A 19,070-nucleotide genomic window follows, 5' to 3' on the forward strand; every position below is an offset into this window, starting at 1 on the left:
CCACTCGCCCACACTGGGACTATGTTTCGCTCAAGCACTTGGGATCCTGTAGTCAGCATCTGCAGATTTCTGGATGAAATCACATGGCATGGGCCTGACAAATGATGTTCTTTTCCATGATGGGCAAGAGCAAAGCCAACTGGGCACATCACCTTTTTGGGGTAGGGTCAGGACTCCGGTAACTTGCAGCCTGTCCAACAAGAAGAAATGTGTTCATGTTTATTGGGTATTAGCCCAAAAAAGCGAACGTAAAATCACTAAGGCTGAAAATAATGAATTTTTAAGGCCAAATGTGTGATAGATTTGTGCACCTTTTAAAAAAAAGAAATAGATGGGGGTTGTTTAAGGATATAAAAAAGGTAGGGGAGCGTGTGGGGGGCGGGTGGTCTGGCCCCGGAATCTAAAAAAGAACACAATATCGGCCCAAAATGTGTTTTTAGCCTCTGTGTTTCATTTTCGCAATTTTAACACAGAACCGTTCTTTGCCTATCCCAGGTAAAACTGTCTCTCACCCAAAAGATTCATGACACCCAGAACATCCAGGAAAATGAGGGCGGTACCTTGTTAGCTGCCCTTATCCACCATGTTCCTATTCATGCTGCACACTGTGTCTATTTGGAAGTGGGCAAGCGGGAGAGAGTCTAAAAGTGGCAGGATCAGAGAGTGAAAATAGGAGCTGTATGCGAAAGCTGGTGGCAGGGATTGGGGTTAGGGTAGCAAAATATGAATGAAGAGTAGGTGGGCAATCTTTCTAGTACCCTGATAAGTTTAAAATGGATTAAAGGCATTGGGCCTCCTTATGACTGTGCCTGTAGCCGTGCTGGTAAAACCAGCACGTCTGCCGCCGAAGTCGTGTTTTTTCCGACACCCTGGAATGGGCAATTACCGAGTGCTTAGGTGGGCGATCCGACTGACTCCACCCTGCCCTATTCTCTTGGGCTTTAATGTCTGCTGGGTCAGTTCATGCAGTCCAATTTGGTAAGGCAATGTTTCCCCACCATCTAGAAACTTCACCCGCTATCACTGTTCGAAACCGGCACGAAAGGAAAGAGTATATGCCTCTACAGCGCACCGAGCGCACCCAGCATTATAAACAGCTTTGAGAAAGTAATTGACTCACTTAATGAGAGTAAATTGGAAATCAATACTGCAAAATTAGGGAATGAAATAATGGACTGGGATGGCATTAAGATAGTGAATTAAGTTAACGGTAGATAGCCCAGCTGCATTTCCCAAGTGGATTCAGCAGGAAAAGCTGTTAAAAATCGCAAAAGCTTTTATAAGAAATTCATTGCAGAAATAATAAAGAGAATAACAGGTAAAATCTAGTGTAAAAGCCCACATTAAAAATACATATATATATACATATATATTCACTGACAAAAAACATTGTTAAAGGGACGTTATGGTTAGGTTACACTAGTAAAAACCTATAAAATTCAATGGAAAAATGTTGTTAGAGGGACGTTATGGTTACAGGTAAAAACGAAAAACCTCAGAAATTCGCCAGTCATGGTAAGGTACGCAACCATAACTCGCGCTACCACTGTGCACTGCAAGGACTAACACCCATGACCTCAAAATTGACATCACTAATGTCATTGATGACATCACTGATGCCATCACATGCGCCTTTAGTTTTAATAACAAGCCTCCACAAGGGATTGTCTCTATAGTGTTGCCACAAAACTATCAGAGGTCATTAGGAGAACTATCATGAGATGCATAATTCAGTACACAATCCATTGCTACAAACACCATTGCACTACAGACTTCTTTCCAGTATAGCAACCACCTTGTGCAGAAATGTAGGCATTGTCTGCAGCATGCACCACAGATGTCCCATATTGAAATGTTGCCAGGTTACATAGTATAATGATGAATGCTTTATTTTCAGAGTTTACTGTACTGTGAAACATGTAATAAGTAGCAAATACCCTCTCACTTACTACATATTTGTGCTACTACACACAAACCATAAAGAGACCACAAAGCAATCAAATATGCCCATATACCGGGAAAGTAAAGTAAGCAAAAAAGCAGCAGTATTACCAGAACGTGTTGTTTACCTAACTGATTATCGTCATGCACAGCCATTTTTGCTGTGTTTCAGGCCTGCTTCTGCCCTTATGTACATGTATCACATGATGTGACTGACCCCTTACGAAAAGAGTGTAAGGACATATGAGAAGTGAAAGGTATACACATATAGTAGCTTTTGAATGTTAACTTCTTGCCTGTCAGTGAAGAAAACCACCTGCCCTACATATGTCAGTGAACAAAAACAAAGGGAGCCAGACATGTGATGGCATCAGTGATGTCATCGATGACATTAGTGATGTCATTGTTGAGGTAATGGGTGTTAGTCCTTGCAGTGCACAGTGGTAGCGCAAGTTATGGTTGCGTACCTTACCATGACTGGCAAATTTCTGAGGTTTTTCGGTTTTACCTGTAACCATAACGTTCCTGTAACAACATTTTTCTATTGAATTTAATAGGTTTTTACTAGTGCAACTTAACAATAACGTCTCTTTAACAACGTTTTTTGTCAGTGAATTTCATTGGTTTTTAGCAGGATACCCTAAGTGTGTAAAGAAGGACTGTGCAACATAGTGCAACTGCTGGCACCATGTTAATGCGGACAGCAGTCACGGACTATGCGTCTGTTGGCAGAGATCGTGTGGCCTCCAACCGGCTGAGGAAGGCAGGTGCTCTCTTACATAGTGGTACCAATCACCAAACGCAAATAACATAGACAAACAGCATCATGTGCAAATATTGTCTTGGAAAATAGAGTACATTTGCAAATTGTGCACTTATGAAGCAAACAGGACAAAGGCATAGGTAGAACACCATAACTGAATGCATCTACAACAGAAGGGACGTCTGCCTTCACCAATCTTACCACACTGCTACTGTAAAGGGGAACAAAAAACAAACTGCCACAGTAACTATTGCAAAATGCAAAGACCTGAATGTCAGTGTAATGTAGTAAGGACCCTAAACATTGTAAAATAATTGCACCAGTGCTGCAGTATGCAATGGTACGGAAGCATAACGTGTCTTGGTGTAATGCAGTAATGGCAAGCACCTTACAGTGGCAGGAAGAAAATTTCCCTCATGACGGAAGTACTTTCTATAGTAACTCCATTGGTAAGCACATTGCTGTGAACCATACAATATGTAATATGTATTGCTGCATGTACATCAAACGCATTTTCTTTTCGGTAAGATAACATATTGGAGAGGAAAGGAAGGCAGTACAAGCGGCAACCTTTCCACAACAGCATACAGGCATAGGAAAGGAAAGACACTCTATGCATAGGGAAATGGACAGCAGGTAAGTCAAACTGGAGAAATTGGTGAACAATTGTGCCACTTTAAATGTTGCATAGAAGGATATAATTTGGACAAAATAACACAGCACTGCCACACCTGCATGTGTAAGCCCGCCATTCCCTCACAAACTGTTTCATGTGAGACGTTACGGTAATACATCAATCTCTTCCTTCCCTCACAACCAAATTGTGCAAATCCCCATTTCCCACAATAAGTACTTCTGCTACCCCTTCCTTTCCAAATAGAGTGTATCCATGTGTACAAAGAAACGATAATAATGAGAATGTTGCTGACTGTTTGAGTGGTTATTATTTTTGTACCTGAAAAGAGGTTCTAACTCAGCAGCACACAGTCCTCGTTGCAATGACAAGTAAGAAAAAGGTAGGTGTCCTACATACACTGCAGCTGTCCAGCCTATCAGCAATGACAATGGAGATATCCGTACACCGCCAGCATGCTCTGCACGTCGGCATGTTGTCCACCACCAAGCAACGCGTGTACGCCCGGACATTTTTGCGTAGTGCAAGTGCACACATGTGTATGTGTTTCTCTGTGTCCTGCGGACATCGCCACTGTGCAACATATGCAAAGGAACGTTAATTAGGTAGGGGCGCCCACCCACGTCGTACAGTTAGCTATGCAGATAAACATCCCACCTGCTGTACATTATAAATATCCAGCATCTCCCTAAATTGTTTGCGAACGTGTGGCACACTTTTAGTCAGTAGAGAAAAAGCAACGGTGTGCATAGGACACCCATGCACGTGCACACAACGTATTCGGTGCAAAACACGTGCAGCAGACAGCCATCCCAAAGGAGGACAGTGGCGACGTCACCATGCAACCGTACCCACTCTGGGTGTGAGGCCTTATTTCGGGGACAGGAGCCGGACCCTCGAACAGTGGGAAAGTGCAGGGTTGAGCAAACTACAGAGTGTTTTTCAGAAAGTACATGCTTACAGACACACCACAATGTGCTGTTGCATATGTATGTCTGGTTTGCAATAATGTACGCCTGCTTTCCGTGTGAAAGTTGTCCACAGCAACCCTATAAAAGGGAACACCCCAGAGGTGCTGGGCAATCAGTTTGCAGCTTTGCTGAAGAAAGTAGCAGGCCACATAGGTTTGCCCTGTAAGTAATGGTGCACCAAATCTGATGTGCTACAGTGTGTCTGCAACTAATAGCAACCATGATACTCCGGCTGAGTACGCACAGTAATGGACAAAATTATGAACAGACCTTGCTGTGACACATGCGACCGCAGCTGCGATATTCCCTATTGTCCCAATCGCATGGCTGGCTAGCGGCAAAGGGGAGTAAGCGCATGTGCGTTTCCCCAAGGACGGCGAGGGCCGTGTCCCAATGAAGCAGAAACATTCCTTCTTCCATTTCCTGTTTGTTCTTTGCAGCACGCCATCATTGCGTACTGTTAAAAAGTTCCACACGCTTCCACCAATGACATTGAAGAGCTCTTCATATAACAGTATCAGTTCTGTACAACAGTCCTCTGCGTACACAGCCCGTCCAGAAATGTTATTGTGCAAACCCTGTGGCTCCATAGTCCCATTTCCATGGCCGTCACCCTAAAAATCCCCGGGTGTGGCTTTTGTGCTGTGTGCGAGCGTGGGGGCATGACATGCAACCAGGGTAGGGGAAGTTTGTTACAAGGGGTGGCTCTTAAAAGAGCTTTGTTATTTTTTGTATTTTAGATGCTTCTAGAGGAACACCTTCTTTTCATTTTTTGATTGATTTTCTGTTTTCTTTTGCAGGCATTGGTACAGTAAACTCTTCACTGCCTCTTGTAGATGGGCAAACAAACCAGCATTACTAATGGGCGACAAAGAAATGCCACCTGGTTGGAAACCTTCTGCATTTCCATAACTAATGAGGTAATTGTTGCAGAAGAACATCCCAGCAGCGGATAAAAAAGTATACATGCTTCTGTTGATGAGACAACTTCCTGTGTCTGACTCGGAACAACATCCATGAGCAGTGGGCCACACTCTTTGTAGTGTTATTGATGTGAAGAGCACCTTGGCAGTGGTAAAAAGCCTCTTAACTAGCTTTAGCAACCTCTTTAGTCGACGGAACAAGCCTAAACAAGACATCTAACCCGTGTGCATGCCGCCGTAGTGGAAGACGATAACCTCGCCTCAACCGAAACTTTCCAGGTCTTTGCAAAGTGCATCCATGTCGGTGAAACTGCGCTCATAGACACCGTTCCACAATGCAACCACTAATTCCAACCCAAATTTGCCATCAACGTTTCTTTCCAGGGCATACTTGTGCAAATCTCGTAGAAAGGCATCACCTATAGGCAACACAATGGGTTTCGCCATGTCAACCAGCCTCACTATGCAGAGAATAATATACTGCAGTTTGAACGCCCCTTTCTGTGAACCACACCCACAGTACCTGATTGGATAATCCCGAAAGTCCCATGTTCATTGGACAACAATGTAATTGTTGGCACGTGCAGTTCCCAAAGTACCGTGAGGGCCGCACTCCACGAAAGCAGTAGCAGTCCTTCTTTCCGTTCCACTACCTTTTGTCCAGCACCACCTCATTCGGTACGGGTAAATGGGCACACACGATTCCACCAATGCCATCCAAGATGTTACCATCTAACATTGTCTGTGCTGCACAACACTTCATAGGTAGCGATAGAAAATCAGCCTGCTACTGTACTGTCACTTGCCAGCACTCCCAGTACAAATTTCGGTAATAGATTGCAAAATTTGTGCATCCACATTCATCCACTACCACAAATTTAAGGTACGAGAAATGTTTCTGCAGTATGTGTATTACTGTGATCTAAGTGCCTCTGCGCACGGTATCTGCCACTGAGCGGCCATTACGGTCTTTAAAAGCATACTGCTTTTTTTCCCATCCACTACCATGAAGTGGCACGTTAGTGATATGTGCTTGCAACGTTCTCATTGACACATATCATACAGTTTAATATCGACACAGGGACTCCTGCTTTGCTTATGACAATGCTACGAAATGTTTTTTCCACTAACCCACCTCATACATAAATTGTACAAAAATAGCATCACTAGCAGCATTGAAACGTATCGTTCCCAGGGAAAGCAACTTTCCAAAAGATCATTGTCTGCACAGCTGTACTTCTGGGTAGGCTGCACTATTACAGCAGGCTCTTTATAAATCTTCCCCCTTCTACTGCCCGACCTCTGCAACGCATCCAAAAGAGGAGTGCGCAACCTGGGATGGTATCTCTCCTGCACTGAAATGTCGTCAATAGCTTCCAGAGGCTGCGAGGAGTAAAGTGAGAAGACTCTGCATTATGCAGAAGGCCTTTTGGCCCCTGGGACCATAATACCTTCAAATCTAACTCCCCATATATCTGCGTGCACAAGCTCTTCCCTCATTGGTCTCCAAATCCCCCAGGGCCACGTGCTTCTACAAAAAAACAGTTGTTGGTAGATGTGATTTTCCACCTGGGGCCTCCCTCTGCAACATGCTCCCTGCCTCCTTGGCACTTGAGGGCAACCATTGCTGGTTCCGGAAGCACCTCAAAGTCTTTCTCTTTGCGCCTGCTGTTTCTGCTCATCTCTCCGGCTAACTGCATGACGTACACTTAATGTGCACTACTTACCTGACGACTCTGTGATGTTGGACCCATGTCACTTCCCCTGCCAGGCGAATCCCTACACTGGCTTTCTAGCAAACCCTGCACTGAGGACTGTTTCCTGTATACATAACAGTGCATCCACCATCTTGTGTGTGCACTTATCGGTACACTTGGCAGAATTGGCCCGTATTTTTACTTATTGTCATTTGTTTTTCTTCCCATGTACTGTACCTTGCCCTCCCTACACTTATGTACTTGGGCAATCTAAATCACACCTGGCCTAGCACGTTCATTGTCTCTGACTCCCCTCTGTTTGCCTTCCTTTGCCTTGTTGTGCTTTGCTAGACATGTGTATGCGCATTACGAATGCTGTAGCATACAATCGCACATCATATGATATCATACACACAATGCATGCACAACAGTAGGATGCATGCCACTTACTGTGTACAGTGCAAAGTTGTTTTTTGTTTTCCGCACTACCCCACTTACTGCACACTTCTCACAAAATATTGGGCACACGCAGCACACCTTGCATGTTACTAACTCCAAAGAAATACATACAGTTGATGCGTACATGTAAAACAGGATATGGAGGTCTGTAGTACTGTCTCAGAAAAGAAACATTTTTTTTTTTTTAAATTCCTGTTTTTGTTATGTACATGACTGCTTACACATTTTTTTGTTTTTTATGTCTCTCGATGCATTTCTGTTCCCTTTTCCTCCTCACACTTATACAAACTGAACGTCAACGCTTCTCTTACAGTTCTACAGGATTGTATGCAATGCTGCATGCAGAGTGACAAACAAAACAGCTTTGCCAAAAAAATTAAATTTCCTTGGGCCCACTGCAAATCTTGCTCCTTAATTATGTCATAGTCGGTGCTGAACATCCCAGCACTGCACATGAAAGCACACATGCTTCTGTTTATAAAACACCTCCCGACCGCTAGCTGTGGGCAAATTACAGCCTAATGTGCAAATCGTGCAATTATGTACACCATGTGCTCGCGAACGTATAGCACCTCACTTCGATTGTGTTGTTCCACCAAGTGTAAAATGCTCTCTGCATCCATTATTCAAATGTCACCATCCTCGGACAGAAACAGAGTCAACTCTACATGGCTGCAGTATGGTATGCTGGCTGTCATCAAGGGATAGACTCTTGGGTGCATAACCAACGGTCTACGGCCCTTGGCCATGTACCCAATACTGTAGGCCTTGCCTACACCCAGCACAACATAATGGCCTCAAGGATGAGAATATTTCCCACATACCACAATCCAGAAACGTAACATATGATGGGTGGTGCAAAGGGCAACTCATGTCAAGCACAAGTAGCACCATGTGGCTCCCTAATGTCCAAGGTGGTGGCATAATGGGTACTGTATGGTACCGGACACATATCAGCTCACTTGTGCTGTTCAACCACGTCTACAAGGTCCTGCAGAACAATTTTTTCAACGTCACCACCATCAGGGACATGCATACTTAAAAGTGCATGTCTGCGTTATGGTGGCGTGCTACTGAGCAGACCTAGCCTCTTCGGTGACGGGCCTACGGGCTACAGACCTTTTGCCATACACCCAACAGTGTAGCCCTTGGCCACACCCAGCTCAACATAACAGACCTATTCAGGTGAACAAGTGGCCAGGTACATGCAGGTCACCCCTAGCCACTTCTAAGCATCCATTACTGGAGCACTTCTCCCACAGGACACACTGGAGGAGTCGTCACTCCATCAGGTCCAGGTATTTACTACACAGTGCAAGAATGCAACCAATCCCCGCAACCATACAAGAAACATTTTATGCAATGATCACAAACCACACATCGAAGGCAACATTGTAAAACCTACTTCACCCCACAGCACTTTTTGCCAGTGCAAGGTGGCCACCCATTCATGGATGGGCCTACAGGCTTAGCACACGCAAAACACCGTACTGCAGTGTACTTTGCAAGTTTCATGTGTTCTCCATTGTTCTCCCCTTCTGCCATTGCTCTACCATCACTGACCGCTGGGCCTCACCACACACTGCACACCCTAGTGCAACCTATGTTTTACTTCTTATGTCATGTGTAATGCAGGCCCCATACGCAAATACGCTTGCTAACTTTCACCCAGGCCACATCTGTACATAGATCGCTCAATTACATTGCGTCGCCTGTGCATACCAGTATGTTAGTGGCTGTGTACATTGTACATATTGCAACTTGCTGATGCTGATGACTTCCTTTCATGTTGCAATGTGGTAAAACACTTCCTCATGCAAGGGTCTTACAAGGGCCTACCCATAGCAAACGCAGATGGTGACATGTGGATCCCTATTGTTCAACAGGGCCAATGATGTACACCATATGGTAACATACGCATAGCAGCTCACTTCTGCTGTTCCACTAAGTGCACAATGTCCTCCGCTACCATTGTGTGCTACTCACTAACTCCAAATGCATGCACAGTAACAACTGCATTGCTGCATTATATTGTGGAGGCTGTGATGAATGCACCCAACAGCCTAGGCCTAGGCCACACTCACCACAACATAACAGAGACATGCAAGCGAACAGGTACGCATGTGCCAGAAATCACAAACGAAACATACGCACCAGCACTTCCACCCAACCGCCACACCATAAAGCAGGGACGCAAGGACACACGTCCCACTTACCGTAAGGCAGAAACATACCGCTATGTTTGACAGCGCTACCCACTTCCAATCAGAAAGCATTATAAGCATGCCAACCAAACAAGACAATCTTCGCAACATTCAGCCTGCTCCCACCACTCCAGTACGTGCATAGTGCACAGCAACACTTATTAATCTATGCAATGGAAACTATGCAAGCACATACAAGAAACATTTGCACCTCTTCCATATGTACACTATTCTGTTAATACACCCAGTGGACACACTGCACAACTGGTCACTGCACTATCTCCACCCATACACTGACAACTGTTGGTTGTTCTACCGATCACCACATACATGCAACAACATTGTATGCACTGCAGCCAAATTGCACAAAAAAGCAACAATATGGCAGCTACTTTCAACCACTGGACATACCATTTCAACCAGTGGACATCATTTTCTGTGCTAGGGCTGCAGCCATGCATGCAAGGGGCTACGGACCTACCTCACACAGCACACCATAGTACACTCTATGTTTACATCCTTATGTGTCGTGGAATGCACTCCCCTTCTGTAAATGTGCCTGCCACCGCTCATTACAAAAAGACATTGTCGCTGTAGCTCGCATGCTATAACTAAGGCTGCCTACATTGACTACACAAGATAAAGGACTGTTGAGGTGTCTGTGCATTGGTGGAGCATGCACGGACAGCGCTGTCAGACCACTGTCTTCTTGTATAATGTTACATATCACGTGAAGCTCTTCTCACTCCCTCACCCTTTCCCTCCCTTCTTCCCATCACCAGATGCCATACACTATATTTTTCAGATCCTCTTGCCACCGGATTGTCCTCTGATACAACATACCGCCGGCATTGAACACTTTTCACACATCCCATCACCGCACACTGCAGTGCAATCAAAGATTTGACCGTGCTGCGAACTGGGAAATAGGACGGCGGAGCGGAGCCAGATATGACTAATTTTAGTATGCATACTGCTATGTACAAAAGGCCCAGGCATGCACACAGTAGCGTAGACCCTTGCAATACACACCACAACACTGTCCTCCGATACACCATGGCAGCGTTTCCCAAAACCTTTCATGCACAGCACGCTTCCCACCAGTCAACCACTGGCCACGCCCACTGTTCGCTGACAGCACAGTGTACCGAAGCCCAATGAGACTTCGGTCCACGGAGCTAACAGGGAAATGGGTGCACGTAGCGGATCCAGATATCACTAACTTTTTGGGACGTACATTTCAATATTTTTCAAAGAAATTACTGGTCGGATTTCCACCAAACACACAAAAGCATGCTTTCTGACCCAAGCCCCCGCTCCTGCTACAAATTTGGTAAAAATCCGTCCAGCCGTTTGGGCTGTAGCCGTGTGCAAGGTTTTTCTCCGTTCAGTCTATGGAAAAAAACATTTTTGGGAACCCCCTATAAAACTGCCCCCCCCCGCACGATACCTCGCCCAACTTGGCAAAACATTTTAGAGCCAGCCATATACTTTTTTTCAAAGTTTGGTGAGGACTCCTCTAGGTTGAGCGAAGTTATAAGCTGCCTAAAAAGTGCTTTTCCTATGAGTTTAGCAACTTAACCATAACTACACGCCCGCCACCGCGGCCCGTGTGATATATATATATATATATATATATATATATATATATATATGTATATATATATTTTCAATGAAAAAACTTAGCTAAGGGCACATTATGGTTAAGTTGGACTAATAAAAACCTATGAAATTCAATGGAAAAACGTTGTTACAAGGACGTTATGGTTACAGGTAAAACTGAAAACCTTAGAAATTCGCCAGTTGTGGTAAGCAACCATAACTCGCGCCACCATCGTGCACTGCTAAGACTAACACCCAGGCCATCAAAGATGACATCACAAATGCCATTGATGACATCACTGACACACACATATTCAACATTCTAAATACTGAGGCACCATGGGGCAGCTAGTAATAGGGCTATTGCTTGAAATATCGCAATTTGCTGTACTTTTTGTATTTTTTTGTTGTTGTATTTATTTGCAACACACATAACCCGTAGGTATCTAGGCACTAGTTTCATTGTTGAAGGAAAGATTATTTATGACGCGTTTGTATGCGCGGGTCCAGGATTCAAACCTGTGTTTGCTCAGCGTGGTCTTGCTTCCAAGACCACGCGTTTTCACAGAGCTATCCTCCCTTTTGGTAATTCCTCATCCTAAATGAAGCACACGCTAAACCATTTAGAATGTTGCTATGATCCTGATATAAAGCAGACAAACCCGTGATTGGTTCACATCTTTGGCATCAATATGCACATTTCCATGGTAGCCAAATGTATGTCCTGTTAGACGCCAGGCAGTACACAGCAAAGGCATGCTTGCAGATTGAGAAATATGAATTAACTTATCCAAGCTTTCTGCAATAATAATACAGATGACCACAGATTTGTGGGAACATAATGAGAGGATGGTATATTTTTGTTTATTGAATGTGCACTGCTATGGCATATTGGTTGAAATATCACTCTTAAGACCAGAGGAAAGTCATACTGTAGGAAAATCCAGGTCTGTTTTTTTGTCAAATGTTGTACAACAAAAAACTAAATACAAACCAAAAACCGCGACAACAATGAAATATTTAAAAATAATAACAAATTATCAATGAAATTACATATACACTTGACGAGGAAAGCATCTTTGGAATAACAACAATCACATGTTTGCCTCTTACCTTCTTCCTGTTCTTCTTCATTCTCTCTACACAATTCAATGCACTGCCATAAGGCAGTTTAGTGCTGAAACATGTATACAGTTCTTTACCTTTGAAAGCAGTGCTTATTGATTTCTTAATTATGCAAGACACTCACTATGCAGGGATATTCATCAGAATTGTGAGAGGTTTCGGGTTATTTTAGTGAAAACTAGAATGGTCCCAAACACCTCAAACCTCCTACAATTTCAAAACAAATAATAATTAAGGATAGTGGTGTCCATTTTTTTTTTAACTTTAGTTAAACTGTTAGCACTGTTGAAATTTTAAAACCGAAACTGGGGCCTTTTAGAGCACTCGTCTGCCTTGCGGCACAACAGTGCAAAGTCTGCAGAAGTAAATGTGGATTGGGACGTAAGAGGATAAGGGAACTACAGCTAAGCTAAAACAACAGGGGTGGTAGGGCCTGGGGTGATTATTGGTAGGGACGAAGTGGGGGAGTGTTGACTGTAGTGGGATGCTGGTTCTTGGTTTAAACATGTGTTCAATAGTTTGAAAAGTAGGAGAAACTATCGAAAAGATATTGGCATGAAGCCAGAGGATCATGGTTAGGGGGAGGTCTTGGAGGTTAAGCCTGCTTGAGTAATGCCCAATAATCAGACAGGAAAGTTCCCACACTGAGAATTGCACTCCTTGCTTTACGCATACAGTAATTGTCATAAATAGACAGTTAAACATCGGATGTAAGAGGTATGTAACACATTTGACAATCTCACTTTTGCTGAAAATCATAAACCGTTTGTAGCAATTAAATCAGTTTGGCTTAAAACAGCCCCACATTCCATTAAATTAGATTTTTAACAACTGAAAACCCCAGACTACCAATGTAGATATTAGTACCCCCAACCTCTTGGCTTTTAAGTTGGGGAATTTCATTTTAGACAATTTCATTTGTCTTGCAATGATGCAAAAGATTTTAGTTTTACGTTACCATTATTTTGGCCTTTTCCAATTTCCAATTTCCCAATGGAAGACTCTTTATTGGCAAGTAACACAGATTTTATGTATGATAAAGTCAAAGAAGGTATTCCCTGAATTCCCAGAGGGGTTTTGCTGGTACAAATGTGGATTCCTTTTATAATTCTGTTTGAAATGATACGGCCCGGTCAATGTTTAATGATATAAGCAATATGAATATTTTTAAAGTCTTCCACTGTGTGAGTTAATAAAACTTTTCTGGATCATGTGATGTCAAGGTAAAACCTTTACTAGGAAAAAAAAGGAAGCACAATTTATTTAAATCTACAAGGTTTGGCCTGAAAATGACAAGGGATTAGCAGGCCGATTCATGGAATTAATGTGCGCCAAAAAACGGCGCACGCGTGCGAAAACGTGCGATTCGCAGTGAAATAGTGAAAATCGCAGTGCAAGTGCGATTATCGCACAGAAAACATCGCACATCAATTCATGGAAGTCCGTGCACGCGCAAAATGTGGGATGTGCGCTGAAAAAGTGCGCGGCACACGCTGGCGCACGCTGGCGCACAGGTCATCGAACGCCGTGCGATAAGGCCACAGCGAATTCGCACATAGCGCGGCGCACATAACAAAAGTAGGCGTAACACGGGGCGTCACACACAGAATGGGGAACAACTCGGGAAAATGTGGGCGTCACGGGGGAAGAACAGGAGGCAAGGGTGCAGAACGCCCACACGCTCGCCTACAACACGTATTCCTGGAATCGAATAGGGAAAAACAGCGCACGGCCAAAGACGCGCACAGGCCCATACATGTCCGCCACACGAAAGCAGGCGGTAGCGTCCCTGCGCAGGAACAAAATGTGTGCCAAAGTCCTACACGCGATCGGGCCTGGGGGAGCGTGTGCGTGTATTTCAGAGGTGCGCGAGAAGTTCCACACGCGATTGGCCTGTGCGCGTGTATTTCAATGGTGCGCGAGAAGTTCCACACGCGATTGGCCTGGGCGCATGTATTTCAGAGGTGCGCGAGAAGTTCCACACGCGATTGGCCTGTGCGCGTGTATTTCAGGGGTGCGCGAGAAGTTCCACACGCGATCGGGCCTGGGCGCATGTATTTCAGAGGTGCGCGAGAAGTTCCACACGCGATTGGGCTGGGCACGTGTATTTCAGGGGTGCGCGAGAAGTTCCACATGCGATTGGCCTGGGCGCGTGTATTTCAGGGGCTCGCGGGTGGTTTTACACGCGATCGGGCCTGGGGGAGCGGGGTACGTGTATTTCAGGGGCTCGCGGGTGGTTTTACACGCGATCGGGCCTCGGGGAGCGGGGTACGTGTATTTCAGGGGCTCGCGGGTGGTTTTACACGCGATCGGGCCTGGGGGAGCAGGGTACCACTCACCGTCTGCCTTGCGTGTAGAAGAACGCATAGCCCACACCCACCCGCTGTGAAGTAATAGCGTGTGAACCCCAACGCCTGCAAGACACACGCACCGCACCCCACGAAAAGCAACGCCCGTGCGCGATACGTCACAGACACGCATACGCGCTAAGGGCCTTTGGTCCAATGGAATCGCGTATGCGTGCTGACGCGCTTACGCGCTGAGGGCCTTTCCTCGATTCACACGCTGACGTGCAGAATTTTCACGTGCCAAATCACTCCGTATCAAGCTGGCCACGCGTAAGCACACGGAAGACCACGCTCCTGCCCAGAAGGCCGAACTACTGCCCCCCAGAGCCCCGAGCACGCTCCCACCTGCCATCTGCTGCTGCCTGACTGCCTGCTGCCCACGTGCCCTGCCATTTGCTGCCTGCACATCAGCCAGGGGTGCTGTTGATGTGACCACCCCTGCTGGAACCGAAGACTCCCGACTGGGATAACATCGCTCCACAGCCCAGCCCCAGGACCCAGTTGCCCACCCACTCCTGCCTCTGGGGTTGTCATGTCGGGCACTGCAACATCTGGCACCACTGACAACCCCCGGCCAGAGAGGCAGAGGGGCACCAGCTTCAGTGCCACCGAAGTTGGTGTCCTGGTGGAGCAAGTCCTGGGGCAGTATGATGCCCTCTTCGGAAGTTCCCGCGCCGACAAGGAAGGACGGACTCGGATCTGGACTGACATCGTGACTGCCATCAACGCGGAGGGGGTGGCAGTCCGCGACTTCCAACATGTCAAGAAGCGCTGGGAGGACTTCAGGTCCAGGACCCTGAACAAGGCCCGGCGCCTCTTGAAGGCAGCGGATGCCAAGGGGCGCCAGGGCCACTTGTCAGAAGTTCAGATGAGGGTCCTGGAACGCATACCCCCAGCGCTTCACGTCCAGGTCCTTGAGAGGCAGACCCGTCTGGAGTCGAGCGGTAAGTGTACATGCATCCTGATTGTGAGCTGTGCGTGTGGTGATGTTTCAGTAGTGTGCAGGTTGCACATCTGTTTGTATGGGGTCGAGTTTGGGTGGGGGTGTACAGGGCCGTGGGGCTAACACATGCGAGGGCTGTAATGTGTGAGACATGGATGGTGCTTGTGTGTGTAGGCTTGCATACCAGATGCAGTTGTGTGGGCACACATGCTTGGATGAATGTGTATGTAAGTAGACATGTCCGTGATGTCACGCATGTATGTTGTTTCCAGCTGCATGTATCAGCACTGTGTACATGTGCATTTGTGTGTATTTGACAAGGGTGCAACAGTGATGCAACATGGATGCATGTGACAGTGGGATGTGGAAGCCTGATTGGCAGATGTGACATGGATGCCCATCTGTACACTGCGACACTTGGCAGAGGTGTACACATGCATGCAAGTGTGGTGGTGTGTGTACATGTGTGGTGCACTTCCTGTGTTGCATGTGATGTCTGGCTCAGCTTTGCCTGCTCATGCTGTTGTATGGGTATGGATGGTGCTGGCGATATGGCTGTGGTATGGCTCATGTGTGCGAGTTGAAATGACATGTGTGTTGGGGATTGTGATGGCATGTCTGAGGTTTGCCAATGCCACTCATGTACAACTGTCATGTGTGTATGTGTCCATTGTACAGTGCCCTGATGCCTGTGTTTTATTTCTCCCTGTCTGCAGCGTCAACTGATGAAGAGGGCGGAGAAGGTGCTGTGGAGCACAGCGGCGGGGATCCCACCGCCAGCCGGAGACGCAAGGCCCGGCTCCCCTCCCATGTTGTCATCTCGTCGGGGAGTGAGGAGTCCGGTGCCGCATCCCAGGCCGCAGCTGCCGGGCGGAGGTCCAAGAGGCGGAGGTTGGAGTTGGACTCCTCGGCAGCAGAAGGGGCAGCTGGGACCCCACAGGGCCCAACGGGGGAAGATGGCACAGAGTCATCCAGGTTGGTGGGGGGTTTGGTGGAGGAGGAGGCCGTGCAAGCAACAGAGACGGCGTCTGGAGGTGGGGATCCCACTGGTGCTAGTGGTGCAGTGCAGGACCAGGGACAGGAGGCAGCACAGGCCGCCGCTGAGGTGCCTGTGTGCAATCCTGTCCCTGATCCTGTCCCTGCATCATCTTGCACCAGCAGGGATGCCTACGTCCAGACCCGTTTTCAGGCAGGGGATGAGCAAACGACAACTGGCCTTCCTCTGCCTGCGGACGTGGCTATCCGGGTCCGGGTTGAGCCTGTCCTGACTGGTGTGGCGTTGCGTCAACAGGCCATGCAAGGTGACCTGCAGTCTTTTCATGAGGAGACTGCACGTCATCTCGAATGGCTCGTTGACCACGTCAGCCTGCTGGGACAGGTCAACCAGGCCGGATTCCTCCGTTTGATGGGGCTTGCTACGACCCCCTCCTCAACTGAACCCCCTACGCGCCAGTCGTCCTCCGTGCCATCTTCCCACCCATCAGTCACCTTGGTGCCCTGTGGAGCTGCCTCTGACGGTGCGGCCAGGCTGGTGGAGGAGGCATCCCTGCCACAGTCGGGAGTCGGACGTCCAGCAGGGGTGGCCACATCGACGACTGCACCCCAGCCGGCGGAGGATGTGCAGGCAGCAGGAGGCAGTGCACGGGCAGAGGCACAGCAGCAGCAGCAACGTGGTGGGAGCCATGAAGGCTCGGGCCTTCAATATCGGAGGGACAGGCATTGGCCGGAGGGCAGGAGGACCCAGGACAGAGAGTGTCTTCCGTGTGGCAGCGGTTGGGCCACGCCATAGATGCGGAGCGGCAGCGGGTGGAAGAGGCACGGCTCACAATGGTCAGGGCAGAGAACTCCATGCAGAGGGCCCTGAGGCGGGCCGAGTGCCTCGAGGCAATCCGCAGGGGGTTGGAGGTGGACACGTCGACGGCCCTGCGGACCCTCGGGGCCATGGAGGAGGACCGCCTCCGGGACATTGAGCAGGAGTTCGATGATGTCCTGGGCCGGGACATCCAAAAGTGAGCCGTCAGACTAGCCCGCTGCCCTTGTACAAAGTTATGTAGGTAGTGTTAGGTTTCCTTTGTTTTTTGATTTATTTTGGACCTTTTGGACATTGGCCACATTTTTGTATATAGTTTATTTTATTAGTTAGTGTTGTTAGATAGGTTTCATTTCTTTTGTTGGGATAATGGACCCTGGCTTGTTCGTCTGTACATAGTTCACTGTTGGATTTTATTTTTCTTTCACAATTTACCCATGGAGCAATGGCTTTCAATTATTATTTCCAATTGGATTTTCTTTTGTGGACAGTGACTTTGGACACCATTTCTTTGGATTATGATTTTTGGTTTTGCTTTTTTTCACAGACATGCTTCTTTTCATTTTTGTACATTCCCATTTCTGTTTCTTTATTTTTGAATCTATTTATGTTTCCTTTAATACATATTTTTTTATCGAACTTCAATGTGTAGTATCATCTCATTGGTTTCATGCATATCATGATATGGGTTTTGAGATTCACTGACACCCATTGGGTGTATGTGAGGGACATGTGTTTGTTTCGAAACTTGCAATTGGTGTTCTGTCATGTAATTGCCATTTCTGAGTGGGTGGATGCAATACTCGGGTGGGTATTTTGCATTTGGAGGCTGACCATAGGCACCAGGGATCTAGATTGTGATGACATGTTGGCTGGGGAACATGAGTTGGGGCCTGCTGGCAGGTGCCCCACAGTGCTGGGGGGTGGGGGTGGTGGGGAACATGAGTTGGACATGGGTGGGGGCCTGCTGGCAGGTGCCCCACAGTGCTGGGGGGTAGGGTTGGTGGGGAACATGAGTTGGACATGGGTGGGGGCCTGCTGGCATGTGCCCCACAGTGCTGGGGGGTGGGGGTGGTGGGGAACATGAGTTGGACACGGGTGGGGGCCTGCTGGCAGGTGCCCCACAGTGCTGGGGGGTGGGGGTGGTGGGGAACATGAGTTGGACATGGATGGGGGCCTGCTAGGGTGGGGGTGGTGGGGAACATGAGTTGGACATGGGTGGGGGCCTGCTTGCAGATGCCCCACAGTGCTGGGGGTGGGGGTGGTGGGGAACATGAGTTGGGCATGGGTGGGGGCCTGCTGGCAGGTGCCCCACAGTGCTGGGGGGTGGGGGTGGTGGGGAACATGAGTTGGACATGGGTGGGGGCCTGCTGGCAGGTGCCCCACAGTGCTGGGGGGTGGGGGTGGTGGGACATGAGTTGGACAAGGGTGGGGGCCTGCTGGCAGGTGCCCCACAGTGCTGGGGGGTGGGGGCCTGCTGGCAGGTGCCCCACAGTGCTGGGGGGTGGGGGTGGTGGGGACATGATTGGGGGGCCTGCTGGCAGGTGCCCCGCAATGCTGGGGGTGGGGGTGCAAGGGGTTGGTGATCATTAGTGCAAGGAGACATGTGCCTTTGCTGGGGGGCATGCCCATGTTGGGTGGGCTGCCTGC

General features: G+C 47.7%; 1 protein-coding gene across 6 annotated transcripts in view; it reads right to left on the reverse strand.

The window, feature by feature from the left end:
- The window catches only part of GLRA2 (glycine receptor alpha 2), a 979,311-nt gene that overhangs the window by 271,360 nt on the left and 688,881 nt on the right, over positions 1–19,070 (reverse strand). The gene's annotated exons all lie outside the window — the stretch shown is intronic.

Source organism: Ambystoma mexicanum, chromosome 7p, assembly GCF_040938575.1.
Source record: "Ambystoma mexicanum isolate Mex_15411 chromosome 7p, UKY_AmexF1_1, whole genome shotgun sequence".
Lineage (NCBI taxonomy): Eukaryota > Metazoa > Chordata > Amphibia > Caudata > Ambystomatidae > Ambystoma > Ambystoma mexicanum.